This window comes from Desmodus rotundus, chromosome 10 (assembly GCF_022682495.2).
Source record: "Desmodus rotundus isolate HL8 chromosome 10, HLdesRot8A.1, whole genome shotgun sequence".
Lineage (NCBI taxonomy): Eukaryota > Metazoa > Chordata > Mammalia > Chiroptera > Phyllostomidae > Desmodus > Desmodus rotundus.
The window spans coordinates 26,264,768-26,285,251 of NC_071396.1; the positions used below are offsets into that span (position 1 = coordinate 26,264,768).

Below are 20,484 nucleotides of genomic sequence, written 5' to 3' on the forward strand. Positions count from 1 at the left end.
CCCCACAAGGTTCACTGGGCAGTGAGGGTCATGTGTGGGAAAGTCTACACAGAAGCCGTGACAACTGTCTGCACCCAGGACACTAGTGACTGAGAAGCTGGACACACACCTGGGTGGATGGGAGAGGTTTGTGCTCTACACACAAGGATTTAGAAGATGCAGCACTGCTGATTCCACCACATCGACATTCCACTTCCGAGGAGACATGTACACACACACAAAAAAGGAAAAACTAGGAGAGGAACAGAAACAAGAAAAATAAGGAGAAGAAGGAGGATATAAAACTTAGAAAAGAGCAGTAAAATGGGACAAACTTTAACTACACATGACTCCAACTACAGCGGCAGCCGTGAGGTTACCCAGGCTGAGCAACCTCAGTTCAGGCATCACCTGGTACCCACAGCACCTACTGATCTGCACATGCCTTTCCAGTCATGTGGACAAAAATCACCAAAACAGTTTTTACTCAGCCAGCAAGGACCACATAACTTTAACCCTATCACAACCTCAGAGCACACTCCTGTGCAGCCCTGTGTCCCCACCTAGTCTGCAGAGGTCCTGCTGCCTTTTCCATCCACAGCACGTCCCTCCCGCTGATCCAGGAGGATGTGATGCCCCGTGGACCACTGAGTGGACACAGTGCTGCTAGAACTTCCTGACAGACTCTGAGGTCAGAACATGAGAATAAATCTGACTCAAATTCAGGGGGCATCTCACTCAGTGAAATACTTATAGTCCAGACACTGAGCAGGACAGGTTAATAGTTGCAATGTAAATAGTAACTTGTGGAATGCGGCCCCTCCTGCAACACAAGATGAAGAGGCCCAGCACCCAGGGGGCCTCTGATGCTGGAGGCAGTACATTCCTCAGCTGCGCTGGGGTCTCCAGCCCAGGTGTGGGGGGAGCTGAGAAGCTGCTCAGGTGGAGACAGGCCCAGACACACAGAGGGCTCTGGGACAGGGGCAGCCTGCTGTGCCAGCTGCCCTGGGACCTGGGCCATGTGTTGCTGCAGACTTGATGGTCCTACAAGTTTCTCACGTGGACAGAGGTTCTGTTTAGAGACTGAGGAAGGCCTGGGGGTGAACAATGTGGTAGATGCTCAGGAGATTCAGCCACATCTTCACATCACACACAAAAATAACTGCTGTCCTTCTGAGTAAGACACTTGGCCTTATCTTTGGACTCAAAATTCGCAAATATACTTCACGTCTGAAAAGGCAGCAACATGAGTGGGGCAACCACCTGCTTTCACTCAGAAATCATTTCCTCCCAGTGCACTGGAGTCTCAGTGTCCCGCCCTTGGTCCTCGTGTCATGACTGAGAAAGCGTGTTGAGGATGGACCACGGGGCTGCAACCCCTGGAAGATGTCCTTACCTCTGAGTCTCAGAGAAAGAGCAGACACTGGACCCAGATGCTGGGGAAGCTGGTACTCAGGGGTCGCTGGGCTGTGGAGATCTGGGCAGGAATCTGTATCTGCAGGGGTCTGATCTACACAGGCTCCTGCCCACAGGGACCTGCGGGGAGGTTGGGCTTCCAGGCTCGGGCTGAGGTCCATCGGGCATGACAGGTGGGATCATCCCCTCTGAAGCCCAAAGCAGTCCGAGCTGAAAAGAGCAAAGAATCTGGAAAGGATACTGCCATTGCCCCTCAGATTGGACTGTGACTTCTCCAAAGGCTTTCCCTGGTTTCAAAGGAGGAATGTTTAACCAGGGGTTTCCCGGTTACCATGGAACCTGAGCTGTCCATTATGACCAAGGCATGATGTCACTCACAGGACAACTGTGACATCCATTTAAAGTGGTACATACACCATGACACCTGGGAAGACACTTAGGACACACATAAGGTATGTACTGAAGTGGCCCAGATGCCTTTCTCTGCAGTGTGTCTCTGAATCAGCCTGCACCTGTGGGCACGTGAGGAGCTCTCGACAACCTGTGAGCAGAGGAGGGAAAGCCGTGGCCTGGTGTCCAGTTCATGTAGCACAATAGGGAGCCACTACCAGGAAGTGGACCTCTGCAACATGACAGACCATCTCAGGGACATTCGTGAAGGACAGAGGTCAAGAAAAACCTCCCAAGGGAACACATGTGCCTCATCATTAACTTTGATAGGGAGCATAAATGATCACATATGCAAGTACATGATTTCTCTTCTTGGCCATTATTTTATTTCATTTTTATCATCGTTTTTAAGCAGTATTGATTTTTAGAGAAAGGACAGAGACAGAGACAGACAAACAGCGACCTGTTCCATTTACTGACACATTCACTGGTTGCTTCCTGCACGTGCCCTGACAGGGGACCAATCAGCAAGTTTGGCAGATCGGGAAGATGCTCTAAACACGTGAGATACCCGTCCAGGGACGGCCAGTATTTTCAATGAATATTTGGGAACTTCTTTGAAACATGTCAGTTGATTTGACAATAAAATTGGGGAAGAGGTATGCAGAGAGACCTCTCTCTCCAGGGGCAAAAACCCAGGAGACTCGTGTCTGTCCTGTGATTCCTATCACAGGGTGACCTCACAGAGGAGGACACAGGTAATCAAGTAGACAAGATGACACGTTCTGGTCTTTCACTTCTACAAAAGGTATAAATGAAAACCACACACAACAGACACACTCACAGACACAGAGAGCAGTACGGTTGATTACAGAGAAAAAGGGGGTGAGGAAGGACGAAGGGACAGAAGGGTCAAACCCCAGGGGACAGAGGAGACCAGACTTTGGAGAGTGAGCACACAGAGGGGGCAGACGTCACCTTACAAATTGTCCACCTGACGTTTATGTAACATTAACCAAAGGTACCCCAACCCATTTCATTCTAAAAATCTTAAAGACCTTTAGTTGATCACCTCTGAATTACAAAAAGAGATGGTTTCTTTCTTTCAATACTGGAAGTATGTTTTGTTTACTTACATTATGTTCACACGCCTAAGGTCAGGCATTTGATCAGTGGGGGCTCGGTAGTAGGAGGGGTGCTGTATCGTGTCATCCATTGGACAGGTAATGAGGAACAGTGTCTGTGAAAACAAAAGAAAAGGAATCAATGGAGTTCAAAACCAATTTCTGCTTCCACAGTCCAGCCAGTCAGGACACGTTCTGTGTCCATAGCATCATCTGAGCCAGGAGGGAGGCCCGCTGGGGCCGCCCATGGGCTTCTTGGTCCATAGTCCCAGTGTCTGCTGTGACGGCAGAGATGTGCTGAGCAGTTTCTGAGTGGCCCACAGCTGAGGACCTGGGGCTGCTGATCATAGTCACTTGGGACGGCCACGTGATTATATCCCACGCTCGAGATTCAGCTTGAAGAGCTTCAGGAAAAGACTTGTGTTAGTTCTCAGTGGTTCTAAGCCAGAGGGGAGAAACTGGGAATGGTTAATTGTAGAGTTGTATGTGACACTGGAGTAAACTAGAATAATTCAGGACTTGTCAGAGACTGGAAAATGTCAAGAGGAAACGCACAAGGGTAAGAATGGCAGTGACCTCTCCTGTGGCCGTGGCTGACCTGACTCAGGTCCCTGCAGGGCCCTAAAGGTGAGGGACAAAGAGGGAACCATGAGGAAGTGTGATTCATTTGAAGAACTATGTGGTTTAGAAATATATACCAAAAGAGAAATATGCACTACATCTGCTAATAATCAACGATGTACATATTGTTAAAAAGAAACAAATTGAGCCCTGACTGGTGTGGCTCAGTGTACGGAGCACCAGCCTGAGAACCAAAGGGTTCACCAGTCAGGGAACATGCTTGGGTTGCAGGCCAGATGCCCAGTTGGGGGTGCCTGAGAGGCAAACACATATTATTTCTCTACCTCTCCTTCTCCCTTAAAATAAATTAATTAATAAAAAGAAACATAAATTGGTTTTAAATGAAGTTTATTAGACTGAGCCAATCAGGTAGAGAGCTGTATCTGGGCCAACAGAGAAGGCTCTGAATGTTCAGGGGATGGTTGACTCAAGAAAGTGCTCAGTGACGGCCCGGAATCTGTGACATGGAAAAGCTGCAGCTCCTTCCTTTGATGCGGAGGAAGGAATCCATGAGCTTAGGGGGACAGGCATGATGGAGTGGGTTTGTCTTTTAAGTCCTGTTTCACAATCTGGGAGTGTCCACAGGCATACCTTCCACCAGCACATAGAGAACTACATTTTAGAGAAAAACATAAAATATTTGAAAGCCTCCATGTTCACTCTTCTCGCAAGGCCACATCTGGCCAGGGAAACTGAACCCTCTCAATAATAAAGACTAATGTGACAGGTAGAGAGCAGGTTCACAGCTGTGGGGAAGGGCTTGATGGATGGCGGGGGAAGCAAGGGTATGAGATTGAGCAAAAAAAGAGAGAAAGACCCATAGACACAGAAACTTTTTGGTGACTGCAGGGGGAAGGGGATGGAGGGTGGAAGAGGAGGGCATAGGGGTGATAAATGGTGAAAACCAAGATTTGACTTAAGGTAGTAAACGCACAATAAAATGTACAGATGGTGTAAAATTGTGCACCAAAACCTGTATGATTTTGTTAACCTGTGTCACCCCTTTAAGTTCAATAAAAGGCAAATAATCATCTGGGGATAAATTGGGTCCCAGGGTAGCAGGGGCCAAAGGGCCTTGACCTATCAGTAAACACTCAGTAGATCTGATCACCTAAAAGACAGCAAATCAAAGCACCAGGAAATGAATGTGCCTGGTACAGAGCTGTGGGGATTGGCTAAGTAACTCCTGGGCTCCTAGAAGTGAAGACAGCAAGCCCCCCGCACTCCTATGTGATCTGTGTGAGCAGAAACATCTCGGTTGCCATTGGTGTACAATGGTGTAGCTGGAATCATAAAGACGTTCAGCCTGTCCCTTAACCAATATCCTGTGTTCTGAGGCAGTTACATTTTTAGAATTCTTCAGTGAAGGAAAGACCAGATCCTCTGAACAAAACCCCAACAGACAACAGAACCTTTCTCCTGTCAACCTTCCCTTATCCACAAGAACATGAGAGCTTTCCCCAGGGTGACTGTGCATTGGAGAGAAAGCAGAGACACAGACAATCCACAGACAACAGGACCTGGTTCTGATCTGCACTTGGAGTAGGAATCCAGTATCACCGTGTCCCTGCACTGACACTAGGGGCTTAGGAGGGCAGGCACCCAATAGAATTTTAGCTGAGAAAGATTTGGAAATGGCCTACTGTCATTGGGCCCAACTTTTCTTTGTCCCCTAGATCTAGAATGCATAAGAGAAATAGACGTAGCAGCTGAAAGAAGCCCCATCAGGTTCACAGGGCAGTGAGTGTTATGTGGTGGGAAAGTCTACACAGAAGCCCTGACAACTGCCCACACCCAGGACACTAATGAGTCAGAAGCTGGACACACGCCTGGGTGGACGGCAGAGGTTTGTGCTCTACACACCAGGATTCAGAACATGCAGGAGTGCTGATTCCCACCACACCAACATTCCACTTCTAATTAGACTTGTGGAAAAAAAAAAAAAAAAGGATAAAGGAGAAGGAGGAGTTAAAACTTAGAAAATGACAGTAAATTAAGGTAAAGTTTAACTACACGTGACTCTAATTGCTGCTGCTGCAGCTACGTGGTTACCCTGGTTGAGCAACCTCAGTTCAGGCATCTGGTACTGATGTCTGAGCAGGCTGGTACCCGCAGCACCTACTGATCTGCACATGCAAAGTTGTTTTTACTCAGCTGGCAAGGACCATATAACCCTAACCCTAACCCAACCTCACGGGCATATCCCCTAGCAGCCCTGTGTCCCCACCTAGTCTGCAGAGGTCCCTCTGCCCTTTCCATCCACAGCATGTCCCTAACCCTGTTCCATGACAAGGATGAGGTGACGCTGCCTGGACCAGTGAGTGGGCACAGTACTGCTAGGACTTCCTGACAGACTCTCAGGGTCAGAATTTCAGAATAAATCTGACTCAAATTCAGGGGGCTTCTACTCAGTGAAATATTTATAGTCCAGTGATACTGAGCAGGACAGGTACAGCTACAAGGTAAGTAGTAATTTGTGGAATGCGGCCCCTCCTGCAACATAAGATGAACAAGGCCAGAGCCCAGGGGGCCTCTGGTGCTGGAGGCAGCACATTCCTCAGCTGCGCAGGGGTCTCCAGCCCAGGTGTGGGGGGAGCTGAGAAGCTGCTCAGGTGGAGACAGGCCCAGACACACAGAGGGCTCTGGGACAGGGGCAGCCTGCTGTGCCAGCTGCCCTGGGACCTGGGCCATGTGTTGCTGCAGACTTGATGGTCCTACAAGTTTCTCACGTGGACAGAGGTTCTGTTTAGAGACTGAGGGAGGCCTGGGGGTGAATAATGTGGTAGATGCTCAGGAGATTCAGCCACATCTTCACATCACACACAAAAATAACTGCTGTCCTTCTGAGTAAGACACTTGGCCTTATCTTTGGACTCAAAATTCGCAAATACACTTCACGTCTGAAAAGGCAGCAACATGAGTGGGGCAACCACCTGCTTTCACTCAGAAATCATTTCCTCCCAGTGCACTGGAGTCTCAGTGTCCCGCCCTTGGTCCTCGTGTCATGACTGAGAAAGTGTGTTGAGGATGGACCACGGGGCTGCAACCCCTGGAAGATGTCCTTACCTCTGAGTCTCAGAGAAAGAGCAGACACTGGACCCAGATGCTGGGGAAGCTGGTACTCAGGGGTCGCTGGGCTGTGGAGATCTGGGCAGGAATCTGTATCTGCAGGGGTCTGATCTACACAGGCTCCTGCCCACAGGGACCTGCGGGGAGGTTGGGCTTCCAGGCTCGGGCTGAGGTCCATCGGGCATGACAGGTGGGATCATCCCCTCTGAAGCCCAAAGCAGTCCGAGCTGAAAAGAGCAAAGAATCTGGAAAGGATACTGCCATTGCCCCTCAGATTGGACTGTGACTTCTCCAAAGGCTTTCCCTGGTTTCAAAGGAGGAATGTTTAACCAGGGGTTTCCCGGTTACCATGGAACCTGAGCTGTCCATTATGACCAAGGCATGATGTCACTCACAGGACAACTGTGACATCCATTTAAAGTGGTACATACACCATGACACCTGGGAAGACACTTAGGACACACATAAGGTATGTACTGAAGTGGCCCAGATGCCTTTCTCTGCAGTGTGTCTCTGAATCAGCCTGCACCTGTGGGCACGTGAGGAGCTCTCGACAACCTGTGAGCAGAGGAGGGAAAGCCGTGGCCTGGTGTCCAGTTCATGTAGCACAATAGGGAGCCACTACCAGGAAGTGGACCTCTGCAACATGACAGACCATCTCAGGGACATTCGTGAAGGACAGAGGTCAAGAAAAACCTCCCAAGGGAACACATGTGCCTCATCATTAACTTTGATAGGGAGCATAAATGATCACATATGCAAGTACATGATTTCTCTTCTTGGCCATTATTTTATTTCATTTTTATCATCGTTTTTAAGCAGTATTGATTTTTAGAGAAAGGACAGAGACAGAGACAGACAAACAGCGACCTGTTCCATTTACTGACACATTCACTGGTTGCTTCCTGCACGTGCCCTGACAGGGGACCAATCAGCAAGTTTGGCAGATCGGGAAGATGCTCTAAACACGTGAGATACCCGTCCAGGGACGGCCAGTATTTTCAATGAATATTTGGGAACTTCTTTGAAACATGTCAGTTGATTTGACAATAAAATTGGGGAAGAGGTATGCAGAGAGACCTCTCTCTCCAGGGGCAAAAACCCAGGAGACTCGTGTCTGTCCTGTGATTCCTATCACAGGGTGACCTCACAGAGGAGGACACAGGTAATCAAGTAGACAAGATGACACGTTCTGGTCTTTCACTTCTACAAAAGGTATAAATGAAAACCACACACAACAGACACACTCACAGACACAGAGAGCAGTACGGTTGATTACAGAGAAAAAGGGGGTGAGGAAGGACGAAGGGACAGAAGGGTCAAACCCCAGGGGACAGAGGAGACCAGACTTTGGAGAGTGAGCACACAGAGGGGGCAGACGTCACCTTACAAATTGTCCACCTGACGTTTATGTAACATTAACCAAAGGTACCCCAACCCATTTCATTCTAAAAATCTTAAAGACCTTTAGTTGATCACCTCTGAATTACAAAAAGAGATGGTTTCTTTCTTTCAATACTGGAAGTATGTTTTGTTTACTTACATTATGTTCACACGCCTAAGGTCAGGCATTTGATCAGTGGGGGCTCGGTAGTAGGAGGGGTGCTGTATCGTGTCATCCATTGGACAGGTAATGAGGAACAGTGTCTGTGAAAACAAAAGAAAAGGAATCAATGGAGTTCAAAACCAATTTCTGCTTCCACAGTCCAGCCAGTCAGGACACGTTCTGTGTCCATAGCATCATCTGAGCCAGGAGGGAGGCCCGCTGGGGCCGCCCATGGGCTTCTTGGTCCATAGTCCCAGTGTCTGCTGTGACGGCAGAGATGTGCTGAGCAGTTTCTGAGTGGCCCACAGCTGAGGACCTGGGGCTGCTGATCATAGTCACTTGGGACGGCCACGTGATTATATCCCACGCTCGAGATTCAGCTTGAAGAGCTTCAGGAAAAGACTTGTGTTAGTTCTCAGTGGTTCTAAGCCAGAGGGGAGAAACTGGGAATGGTTAATTGTAGAGTTGTATGTGACACTGGAGTAAACTAGAATAATTCAGGACTTGTCAGAGACTGGAAAATGTCAAGAGGAAACACACAAGGGTAAGAATGGCAGTGACCTCTCCTGTGGCCGTGGCTGACCTGACTCAGGTCCCTGCAGGGCCCTAAAGGTGAGGGACAAAGAGGGAACCATGAGGAAGTGTGATTCATTTGAAGAACTATGTGGTTTAGAAATATATACCAAAAGAGAAATATGCACTACATCTGCTAATAATCAACGATGTACATATTGTTAAAAAGAAACAAATTGAGCCCTGACTGGTGTGGCTCAGTGTACGGAGCACCAGCCTGAGAACCAAAGGGTTCACCAGTCAGGGAACATGCTTGGGTTGCAGGCCAGATGCCCAGTTGGGGGTGCCTGAGAGGCAAACACATATTATTTCTCTACCTCTCCTTCTCCCTTAAAATAAATTAATTAATAAAAAGAAACATAAATTGGTTTTAAATGAAGTTTATTAGACTGAGCCAATCAGGTAGAGAGCTGTATCTGGGCCAACAGAGAAGGCTCTGAATGTTCAGGGGATGGTTGACTCAAGAAAGTGCTCAGTGACGGCCCGGAATCTGTGACATGGAAAAGCTGCAGCTCCTTCCTTTGATGCGGAGGAAGGAATCCATGAGCTTAGGGGGACAGGCATGATGGAGTGGGTTTGTCTTTTAAGTCCTGTTTCACAATCTGGGAGTGTCCACAGGCATACCTTCCACCAGCACATAGAGAACTACATTTTAGAGAAAAACATAAAATATTTGAAAGCCTCCATGTTCACTCTTCTCGCAAGGCCACATCTGGCCAGGGAAACTGAACCCTCTCAATAATAAAGACTAATGTGACAGGTAGAGAGCAGGTTCACAGCTGTGGGGAAGGGCTTGATGGATGGCGGGGGAAGCAAGGGTATGAGATTGAGCAAAAAAAGAGAGAAAGACCCATAGACACAGAAACTTTTTGGTGACTGCAGGGGGAAGGGGATGGAGGGTGGAAGAGGAGGGCATAGGGGTGATAAATGGTGAAAACCAAGATTTGACTTAAGGTAGTAAACGCACAATAAAATGTACAGATGGTGTAAAATTGTGCACCAAAACCTGTATGATTTTGTTAACCTGTGTCACCCCTTTAAGTTCAATAAAAGGCAAATAATCATCTGGGGATAAATTGGGTCCCAGGGTAGCAGGGGCCAAAGGGCCTTGACCTATCAGTAAACACTCAGTAGATCTGATCACCTAAAAGACAGCAAATCAAAGCACCAGGAAATGAATGTGCCTGGTACAGAGCTGTGGGGATTGGCTAAGTAACTCCTGGGCTCCTAGAAGTGAAGACAGCAAGCCCCCCGCACTCCTATGTGATCTGTGTGAGCAGAAACATCTCGGTTGCCATTGGTGTACAATGGTGTAGCTGGAATCATAAAGACGTTCAGCCTGTCCCTTAACCAATATCCTGTGTTCTGAGGCAGTTACATTTTTAGAATTCTTCAGTGAAGGAAAGACCAGATCCTCTGAACAAAACCCCAACAGACAACAGAACCTTTCTCCTGTCAACCTTCCCTTATCCACAAGAACATGAGAGCTTTCCCCAGGGTGACTGTGCATTGGAGAGAAAGCAGAGACACAGACAATCCACAGACAACAGGACCTGGTTCTGATCTGCACTTGGAGTAGGAATCCAGTATCACCGTGTCCCTGCACTGACACTAGGGGCTTAGGAGGGCAGGCACCCAATAGAATTTTAGCTGAGAAAGATTTGGAAATGGCCTACTGTCATTGGGCCCAACTTTTCTTTGTCCCCTAGATCTAGAATGCATAAGAGAAATAGACGTAGCAGCTGAAAGAAGCCCCATCAGGTTCACAGGGCAGTGAGTGTTATGTGGTGGGAAAGTCTACACAGAAGCCCTGACAACTGCCCACACCCAGGACACTAATGAGTCAGAAGCTGGACACACGCCTGGGTGGACGGCAGAGGTTTGTGCTCTACACACCAGGATTCAGAACATGCAGGAGTGCTGATTCCCACCACACCAACATTCCACTTCTAATTAGACTTGTGGAAAAAAAAAAAAAAAAGGATAAAGGAGAAGGAGGAGTTAAAACTTAGAAAATGACAGTAAATTAAGGTAAAGTTTAACTACACGTGACTCTAATTGCTGCTGCTGCAGCTACGTGGTTACCCTGGTTGAGCAACCTCAGTTCAGGCATCTGGTACTGATGTCTGAGCAGGCTGGTACCCGCAGCACCTACTGATCTGCACATGCAAAGTTGTTTTTACTCAGCTGGCAAGGACCATATAACCCTAACCCTAACCCAACCTCACGGGCATATCCCCTAGCAGCCCTGTGTCCCCACCTAGTCTGCAGAGGTCCCTCTGCCCTTTCCATCCACAGCATGTCCCTAACCCTGTTCCATGACAAGGATGAGGTGACGCTGCCTGGACCAGTGAGTGGGCACAGTACTGCTAGGACTTCCTGACAGACTCTCAGGGTCAGAATTTCAGAATAAATCTGACTCAAATTCAGGGGGCTTCTACTCAGTGAAATATTTATAGTCCAGTGATACTGAGCAGGACAGGTACAGCTACAAGGTAAGTAGTAATTTGTGGAATGCGGCCCCTCCTGCAACATAAGATGAACAAGGCCAGAGCCCAGGGGGCCTCTGGTGCTGGAGGCAGCACATTCCTCAGCTGCGCAGGGGTCTCCAGCCCAGGTGTGGGGGGAGCTGAGAAGCTGCTCAGGTGGAGACAGGCCCAGACACACAGAGGGCTCTGGGACAGGGGCAGCCTGCTGTGCCAGCTGCCCTGGGACCTGGGCCATGTGTTGCTGCAGACTTGATGGTCCTACAAGTTTCTCACGTGGACAGAGGTTCTGTTTAGAGACTGAGGGAGGCCTGGGGGTGAATAATGTGGTAGATGCTCAGGAGATTCAGCCACATCTTCACATCACACACAAAAATAACTGCTGTCCTTCTGAGTAAGACACTTGGCCTTATCTTTGGACTCAAAATTCGCAAATACACTTCACGTCTGAAAAGGCAGCAACATGAGTGGGGCAACCACCTGCTTTCACTCAGAAATCATTTCCTCCCAGTGCACTGGAGTCTCAGTGTCCCGCCCTTGGTCCTCGTGTCATGACTGAGAAAGTGTGTTGAGGATGGACCACGGGGCTGCAACCCCTGGAAGATGTCCTTACCTCTGAGTCTCAGAGAAAGAGCAGACACTGGACCCAGATGCTGGGGAAGCTGGTACTCAGGGGTCGCTGGGCTGTGGAGATCTGGGCAGGAATCTGTATCTGCAGGGGTCTGATCTACACAGGCTCCTGCCCACAGGGACCTGCGGGGAGGTTGGGCTTCCAGGCTCGGGCTGAGGTCCATCGGGCATGACAGGTGGGATCATCCCCTCTGAAGCCCAAAGCAGTCCGAGCTGAAAAGAGCAAAGAATCTGGAAAGGATACTGCCATTGCCCCTCAGATTGGACTGTGACTTCTCCAAAGGCTTTCCCTGGTTTCAAAGGAGGAATGTTTAACCAGGGGTTTCCCGGTTACCATGGAACCTGAGCTGTCCATTATGACCAAGGCATGATGTCACTCACAGGACAACTGTGACATCCATTTAAAGTGGTACATACACCATGACACCTGGGAAGACACTTAGGACACACATAAGGTATGTACTGAAGTGGCCCAGATGCCTTTCTCTGCAGTGTGTCTCTGAATCAGCCTGCACCTGTGGGCACGTGAGGAGCTCTCGACAACCTGTGAGCAGAGGAGGGAAAGCCGTGGCCTGGTGTCCAGTTCATGTAGCACAATAGGGAGCCACTACCAGGAAGTGGACCTCTGCAACATGACAGACCATCTCAGGGACATTCGTGAAGGACAGAGGTCAAGAAAAACCTCCCAAGGGAACACATGTGCCTCATCATTAACTTTGATAGGGAGCATAAATGATCACATATGCAAGTACATGATTTCTCTTCTTGGCCATTATTTTATTTCATTTTTATCATCGTTTTTAAGCAGTATTGATTTTTAGAGAAAGGACAGAGACAGAGACAGACAAACAGCGACCTGTTCCATTTACTGACACATTCACTGGTTGCTTCCTGCACGTGCCCTGACAGGGGACCAATCAGCAAGTTTGGCAGATCGGGAAGATGCTCTAAACACGTGAGATACCCGTCCAGGGACGGCCAGTATTTTCAATGAATATTTGGGAACTTCTTTGAAACATGTCAGTTGATTTGACAATAAAATTGGGGAAGAGGTATGCAGAGAGACCTCTCTCTCCAGGGGCAAAAACCCAGGAGACTCGTGTCTGTCCTGTGATTCCTATCACAGGGTGACCTCACAGAGGAGGACACAGGTAATCAAGTAGACAAGATGACACGTTCTGGTCTTTCACTTCTACAAAAGGTATAAATGAAAACCACACACAACAGACACACTCACAGACACAGAGAGCAGTACGGTTGATTACAGAGAAAAAGGGGGTGAGGAAGGACGAAGGGACAGAAGGGTCAAACCCCAGGGGACAGAGGAGACCAGACTTTGGAGAGTGAGCACACAGAGGGGGCAGACGTCACCTTACAAATTGTCCACCTGACGTTTATGTAACATTAACCAAAGGTACCCCAACCCATTTCATTCTAAAAATCTTAAAGACCTTTAGTTGATCACCTCTGAATTACAAAAAGAGATGGTTTCTTTCTTTCAATACTGGAAGTATGTTTTGTTTACTTACATTATGTTCACACGCCTAAGGTCAGGCATTTGATCAGTGGGGGCTCGGTAGTAGGAGGGGTGCTGTATCGTGTCATCCATTGGACAGGTAATGAGGAACAGTGTCTGTGAAAACAAAAGAAAAGGAATCAATGGAGTTCAAAACCAATTTCTGCTTCCACAGTCCAGCCAGTCAGGACACGTTCTGTGTCCATAGCATCATCTGAGCCAGGAGGGAGGCCCGCTGGGGCCGCCCATGGGCTTCTTGGTCCATAGTCCCAGTGTCTGCTGTGACGGCAGAGATGTGCTGAGCAGTTTCTGAGTGGCCCACAGCTGAGGACCTGGGGCTGCTGATCATAGTCACTTGGGACGGCCACGTGATTATATCCCACGCTCGAGATTCAGCTTGAAGAGCTTCAGGAAAAGACTTGTGTTAGTTCTCAGTGGTTCTAAGCCAGAGGGGAGAAACTGGGAATGGTTAATTGTAGAGTTGTATGTGACACTGGAGTAAACTAGAATAATTCAGGACTTGTCAGAGACTGGAAAATGTCAAGAGGAAACACACAAGGGTAAGAATGGCAGTGACCTCTCCTGTGGCCGTGGCTGACCTGACTCAGGTCCCTGCAGGGCCCTAAAGGTGAGGGACAAAGAGGGAACCATGAGGAAGTGTGATTCATTTGAAGAACTATGTGGTTTAGAAATATATACCAAAAGAGAAATATGCACTACATCTGCTAATAATCAACGATGTACATATTGTTAAAAAGAAACAAATTGAGCCCTGACTGGTGTGGCTCAGTGTACGGAGCACCAGCCTGAGAACCAAAGGGTTCACCAGTCAGGGAACATGCTTGGGTTGCAGGCCAGATGCCCAGTTGGGGGTGCCTGAGAGGCAAACACATATTATTTCTCTACCTCTCCTTCTCCCTTAAAATAAATTAATTAATAAAAAGAAACATAAATTGGTTTTAAATGAAGTTTATTAGACTGAGCCAATCAGGTAGAGAGCTGTATCTGGGCCAACAGAGAAGGCTCTGAATGTTCAGGGGATGGTTGACTCAAGAAAGTGCTCAGTGACGGCCCGGAATCTGTGACATGGAAAAGCTGCAGCTCCTTCCTTTGATGCGGAGGAAGGAATCCATGAGCTTAGGGGGACAGGCATGATGGAGTGGGTTTGTCTTTTAAGTCCTGTTTCACAATCTGGGAGTGTCCACAGGCATACCTTCCACCAGCACATAGAGAACTACATTTTAGAGAAAAACATAAAATATTTGAAAGCCTCCATGTTCACTCTTCTCGCAAGGCCACATCTGGCCAGGGAAACTGAACCCTCTCAATAATAAAGACTAATGTGACAGGTAGAGAGCAGGTTCACAGCTGTGGGGAAGGGCTTGATGGATGGCGGGGGAAGCAAGGGTATGAGATTGAGCAAAAAAAGAGAGAAAGACCCATAGACACAGAAACTTTTTGGTGACTGCAGGGGGAAGGGGATGGAGGGTGGAAGAGGAGGGCATAGGGGTGATAAATGGTGAAAACCAAGATTTGACTTAAGGTAGTAAACGCACAATAAAATGTACAGATGGTGTAAAATTGTGCACCAAAACCTGTATGATTTTGTTAACCTGTGTCACCCCTTTAAGTTCAATAAAAGGCAAATAATCATCTGGGGATAAATTGGGTCCCAGGGTAGCAGGGGCCAAAGGGCCTTGACCTATCAGTAAACACTCAGTAGATCTGATCACCTAAAAGACAGCAAATCAAAGCACCAGGAAATGAATGTGCCTGGTACAGAGCTGTGGGGATTGGCTAAGTAACTCCTGGGCTCCTAGAAGTGAAGACAGCAAGCCCCCCGCACTCCTATGTGATCTGTGTGAGCAGAAACATCTCGGTTGCCATTGGTGTACAATGGTGTAGCTGGAATCATAAAGACGTTCAGCCTGTCCCTTAACCAATATCCTGTGTTCTGAGGCAGTTACATTTTTAGAATTCTTCAGTGAAGGAAAGACCAGATCCTCTGAACAAAACCCCAACAGACAACAGAACCTTTCTCCTGTCAACCTTCCCTTATCCACAAGAACATGAGAGCTTTCCCCAGGGTGACTGTGCATTGGAGAGAAAGCAGAGACACAGACAATCCACAGACAACAGGACCTGGTTCTGATCTGCACTTGGAGTAGGAATCCAGTATCACCGTGTCCCTGCACTGACACTAGGGGCTTAGGAGGGCAGGCACCCAATAGAATTTTAGCTGAGAAAGATTTGGAAATGGCCTACTGTCATTGGGCCCAACTTTTCTTTGTCCCCTAGATCTAGAATGCATAAGAGAAATAGACGTAGCAGCTGAAAGAAGCCCCATCAGGTTCACAGGGCAGTGAGTGTTATGTGGTGGGAAAGTCTACACAGAAGCCCTGACAACTGCCCACACCCAGGACACTAATGAGTCAGAAGCTGGACACACGCCTGGGTGGACGGCAGAGGTTTGTGCTCTACACACCAGGATTCAGAACATGCAGGAGTGCTGATTCCCACCACACCAACATTCCACTTCTAATTAGACTTGTGGAAAAAAAAAAAAAAAAGGATAAAGGAGAAGGAGGAGTTAAAACTTAGAAAATGACAGTAAATTAAGGTAAAGTTTAACTACACGTGACTCTAATTGCTGCTGCTGCAGCTACGTGGTTACCCTGGTTGAGCAACCTCAGTTCAGGCATCTGGTACTGATGTCTGAGCAGGCTGGTACCCGCAGCACCTACTGATCTGCACATGCCTTCCCAGTCATGTGAACCAAAGGTCACCAAAGTTGTTTTTACTCAGCTGGCAAGGACCATATAACCCTAACCCTAACCCAACCTCACGGGCATATCCCCTAGCAGCCCTGTGTCCCCACCTAGTCTGCAGAGGTCCCTCTGCCCTTTCCATCCACAGCATGTCCCTAACCCTGTTCCATGACAAGGATGAGGTGACGCTGCCTGGACCAGTGAGTGGGCACAGTACTGCTAGGACTTCCTGACAGACTCTCAGGGTCAGAATTTCAGAATAAATCTGACTCAAATTCAGGGGGCTTCTACTCAGTGAAATATTTATAGTCCAGTGATACTGAGCAGGACAGGTACAGCTACAAGGTAAGTAGTAATTTGTGGAATGCGGCCCCTCCTGCAACATAAGATGAACAAGGCCAGAGCCCAGGGGGCCTCTGGTGCTGGAGGCAGCACATTCCTCAGCTGCGCAGGGGTCTCCAGCCCAGGTGTGGGGGGAGCTGAGAAGCTGCTCAGGTGGAGACAGGCCCAGACACACAGAGGGCTCTGGGACAGGGGCAGCCTGCTGTGCCAGCTGCCCTGGGACCTGGGCCATGTGTTGCTGCAGACTTGATGGTCCTACAAGTTTCTCACGTGGACAGAGGTTCTGTTTAGAGACTGAGGGAGGCCTGGGGGTGAACAATGTGGTAGATGCTCAGGAGATTCAGCCACATCTTCACATCACACACAAAAATAACTGCTGTCCTTCTGAGTAAGACACTTGGCCTTATCTTTGGACTCAAAATTCGCAAATACACTTCACGTCTGAAAAGGCAGCAATGTGAGTGGTGCAACCACCTGCTTTCACTCAGAAATCATTTCCTCCCAGTGCACTGGAGTCTCAGTGTCCCGCCCTTGGTCCTCGTGTCATGACTGAGAAAGTGTGTTGAGGATGGACCACGGGGCTGCAACCCCTGGAAGATGTCCTTACCTCTGAGTCTCAGAGAAAGAGCAGACACTGGACCCAGATGCTGGGGAAGCTGGTACTCAGGGGTCGCTGGGCTGTGGAGATCTGGGCAGGAATCTGTATCTGCAGGGGTCTGATCTACACAGGCTCCTGCCCACAGGAACCTGCGGGGAGGTTGGGCTTCCAGGCTCGGGCTGAGGTCCATCGGGCATTACAGGTGGGATCATCCCCTCTGAAGCCCAACGTGGTCCAAGCTGAAAAGAGAAAAAATTCAGAAGAAGGTACTCCCATTTCCCCTCAAATTAGACTGCGACTTCTCCAAAGGTTTTCTTTGGTTTCAAAGGAGGAATGTTTAACCAGGGGTCACCAGGTTACCATGGAACCTGAGCTGTCCATTGTGACCTGGCATGACGTCACCCACAGTGTCATATAGAGGAGCACCCACTCACAGTGGTCCCCACACGACAGCCCCTGGGCAGACCCTGCAGGAGGAAGCAGATGTATCACCAGTGGCCCCAACGCCCTGGGAGCCCACGCTGCACAGTGAGTGTGTCTCAGCCTTGGCCCCACGGGGGCCCCTGTGCTCTGTGTAGGGAGGACGGAGAATCGTGTCTGGTTTCTAGGTCCTTTCACAGGATGCGGATGAAATGTCAGAAAAGGTACAGCGGCAGCAGGACAGGCCATCTGTGGACATCCATGGAGGACAGTGGGTCAGGGAAACCCCTCCAGAGGGACATAAGTTCAGGCAGTTCAGCTCATCACTCCCTTGGCTGGGGAGGACTATGCCTGGATGCAGCACCCTAGGCTGGTCCACGCTCTGGGCCGCAGTCTGGGTCAGTGATCAGGGGCCTACAGGAACGTGATGCTGAGCATGGGGGCGCTGGACTCTGGGGGACGGGGGGGGGGGGGGCGGGGACAGGTCTCCTCATGGGCAGTCAGACCCTGAAGACCTTGTGTCTCAGGTGATGCTGGGACAGTGAGGCCTTGGAGAGGAAGACTTCAGTTATCACATGGACAGGGGGACACAGTCTGTCCTCTCACTTAGATGTGGGATATGACACCAAAACTACAAATATAATAAACAATCAAAAACACACTCACAGATGCACACATGGAATGGTGGGTACCAGAGGGGGAGGGAATGCAGGAGCACAAGGAGTGTACAGGTCACATACAAGGTGAGAAAAGAAAATACCACTTTGAGAGGGAGCACACAATGAAGTAGGTAGGTGCTGTGTATTATAAAATTGTACATCAAAGATTAATATAATGCAATTAACCAATGTTACTTCCATAAATTTAATTATAAAAAATTGGAAAAGAATCCACTGAGTCCTCCTCTTGTTCAAAAAAGTGGAGACATGAGAATGGATACAGGGATTAAACAGCAAGAAGAAAAAAAAACAACTCATGGACACAGACCACAGTGTGGTTGAGTGCCGGGGAGGAGGTGGGGGTGGTGGATGAGGTTCCGGGGGGATAAATGGTGATGGAAAGACACTTGACATGGGGTGGCGCACACAGTAGTGTGCAGGTGGTGTGTTGTGAAATTGTGCGCCTGAAACCTGTACAATTTAGTTGACTTGTGTCACCCCAGTAGATTCAACAAAAAGGAAAAAGCACAACAATAAAAGAAACTGAAGACATTATTTTTTAGTTTACATAACAAAGAGCACTTTTGTTTAGTTACCTCAGTTCACTAAGGATCCGGTGGAATAGCTGTTGAACTTGGCAGTGCTGAGCGTGTTGTATGGTGTTTCCATCAGACAGACATTCAATGAGGAAGAGTTTCTATGAAAATAAAAACATACAAAGACGAAGAGTTAAAAAGCAATTTCTGATTCCAGAGGTGACACAGTCAAGAAGACTCTAAATGTCGGGGTGAGGCATCATCAGAGGGTGATGAGAACTGCATGAGGAGGGTCCACCGTATTCCTGGGGCGCAGTCTCAGCATCTGTGGGGAAGGCAGGGAGGTTCTAGAATCCCTGCGTGGTTCCCACAGCAGCAGGCGTGGGGCTTGTGATCTGTAATTATGGGTGGGGATCTCCCGGAAGATTCCACCAAGGTATCCAGAGGCAGCTTGAAAAGCTTCAGTAACAGAGTAGTTTTAGTTCTCAGTGATTTCAACTCAGAAGTGAGGAATGTGAAAAGTTATTTTGGAGAGTTGTTAACTAAATATGGAAGAAAATGATGATAACTCAGGATTTGTCACGGATCGGCAAAATGTGCAAAAAACATACCAGGGTCAGAGCAATAATGGCTTCGCCTGAGCCAGCTGGCACCTTGACTAAACTGAATTCCCTGAAGGGCCCCTAAAGGTGGGGGACAAAGAGGAAACCATGAGGAAGTGTGCTCTGCTTTCAATGACCTTTTTGAGTTTTCCCATGTCTACCAACAGAAAAATATAAAATATGTGTGGGAATGTTTATTGGAAGGCACATAAATTGGGGCCAGAAAGAATTCGTGGATTTGGACGCACAGGGAAAGATTCTCCATTTATATCTGCAACTGGGCTCATCAGAAAGGGCCCTAACAGTCTGTTCAGATGAGTAGCTGAAACATGCACCAAAGATTACAGTGACGTGGAATTTCCCATTCTCTCTTGGTTGGATACGGAGGCAGAAATCCAAAGGCTTCAGGAGACTGGGATGTAGGGTGGCTTTGTCATTGAAATCCTCTGCCACACCTGGGGCTGTGCAGATGGCAAAGCTTTCACCAGTACATTGTGAGACACATTTAACAGGAGAAACTTTGCAGAGGTAAGAAACTTGAAGGGCTCCCTGATTACTCTTTTCTGAAGGCCAGACCATTCGGTGGGTCAGCAGCTGCTCCACTGGAAAATCCACATGTGACAGAAGTAGGTGGATGCCCATGTGGCAGGGCCGAGAGCCCTTGCTCACTCACCGAAGCCGTGGTAGGTCTGGTTTCCCTGAAAGACAGCAAGTCAACGCTGTGTCCGACCAGTCTGCCTGGTCCTGGTCACAGCACTGGCGGAGGAGTCACGCTGTCCCTGGGAGTGAAGACAGCGAGCCCCCTGCATTCTTACGTGACCTGGACAAGCAGAAATTTCTAGGTGAAACGAACAAAGAAGTATGTGCAGCATAAAAGTCCTGAGTCACGCCCTTAACTAACTGCCAGGCCTGAGCCACATGACACTCCCAGACATTTCTGAATAACAGGGACATCCAGGTCCACTTGAAGAAGAACCCCAACATGTTAGCAGAAATTTATACCAATACTCATACTTCAAATCTTACCCCAGCAGAGGGACAGCCTCTCACCAGGGCAACTGTGCATTGGAAAACAGAAAGTGGCCAGAGAATTCTGACACTACGGGACACCTTCCCCAAACTGATACTGTTTCTGTGGGACCAAAAATGTCACTGTGACAATATTCAGAGAGGGACTTTGAGGGTCATGTGACCAATGAAGTTTGGAGC

The 20,484-nt window shown here is 48.5% G+C and overlaps 1 long non-coding RNA gene across 1 annotated transcript; it reads right to left on the reverse strand.

Annotated features, from left to right (window-relative positions):
- Window positions 1–1,382: 1,382 nt before the first annotated feature.
- LOC112305971 (uncharacterized) lies at window positions 1,383–19,216 on the reverse strand. The gene is made up of 5 exons (XR_008425428.1): window positions 18,734–19,216; window positions 17,068–17,297; window positions 13,364–13,467; window positions 8,143–8,246; window positions 1,383–3,025 (listed from the first exon to the last, which is right to left on the reverse strand). It is a non-coding gene; the product is annotated as an uncharacterized lncRNA (long non-coding RNA).
- Between the last annotated feature and the right edge of the window lie 1,268 nt (window positions 19,217–20,484).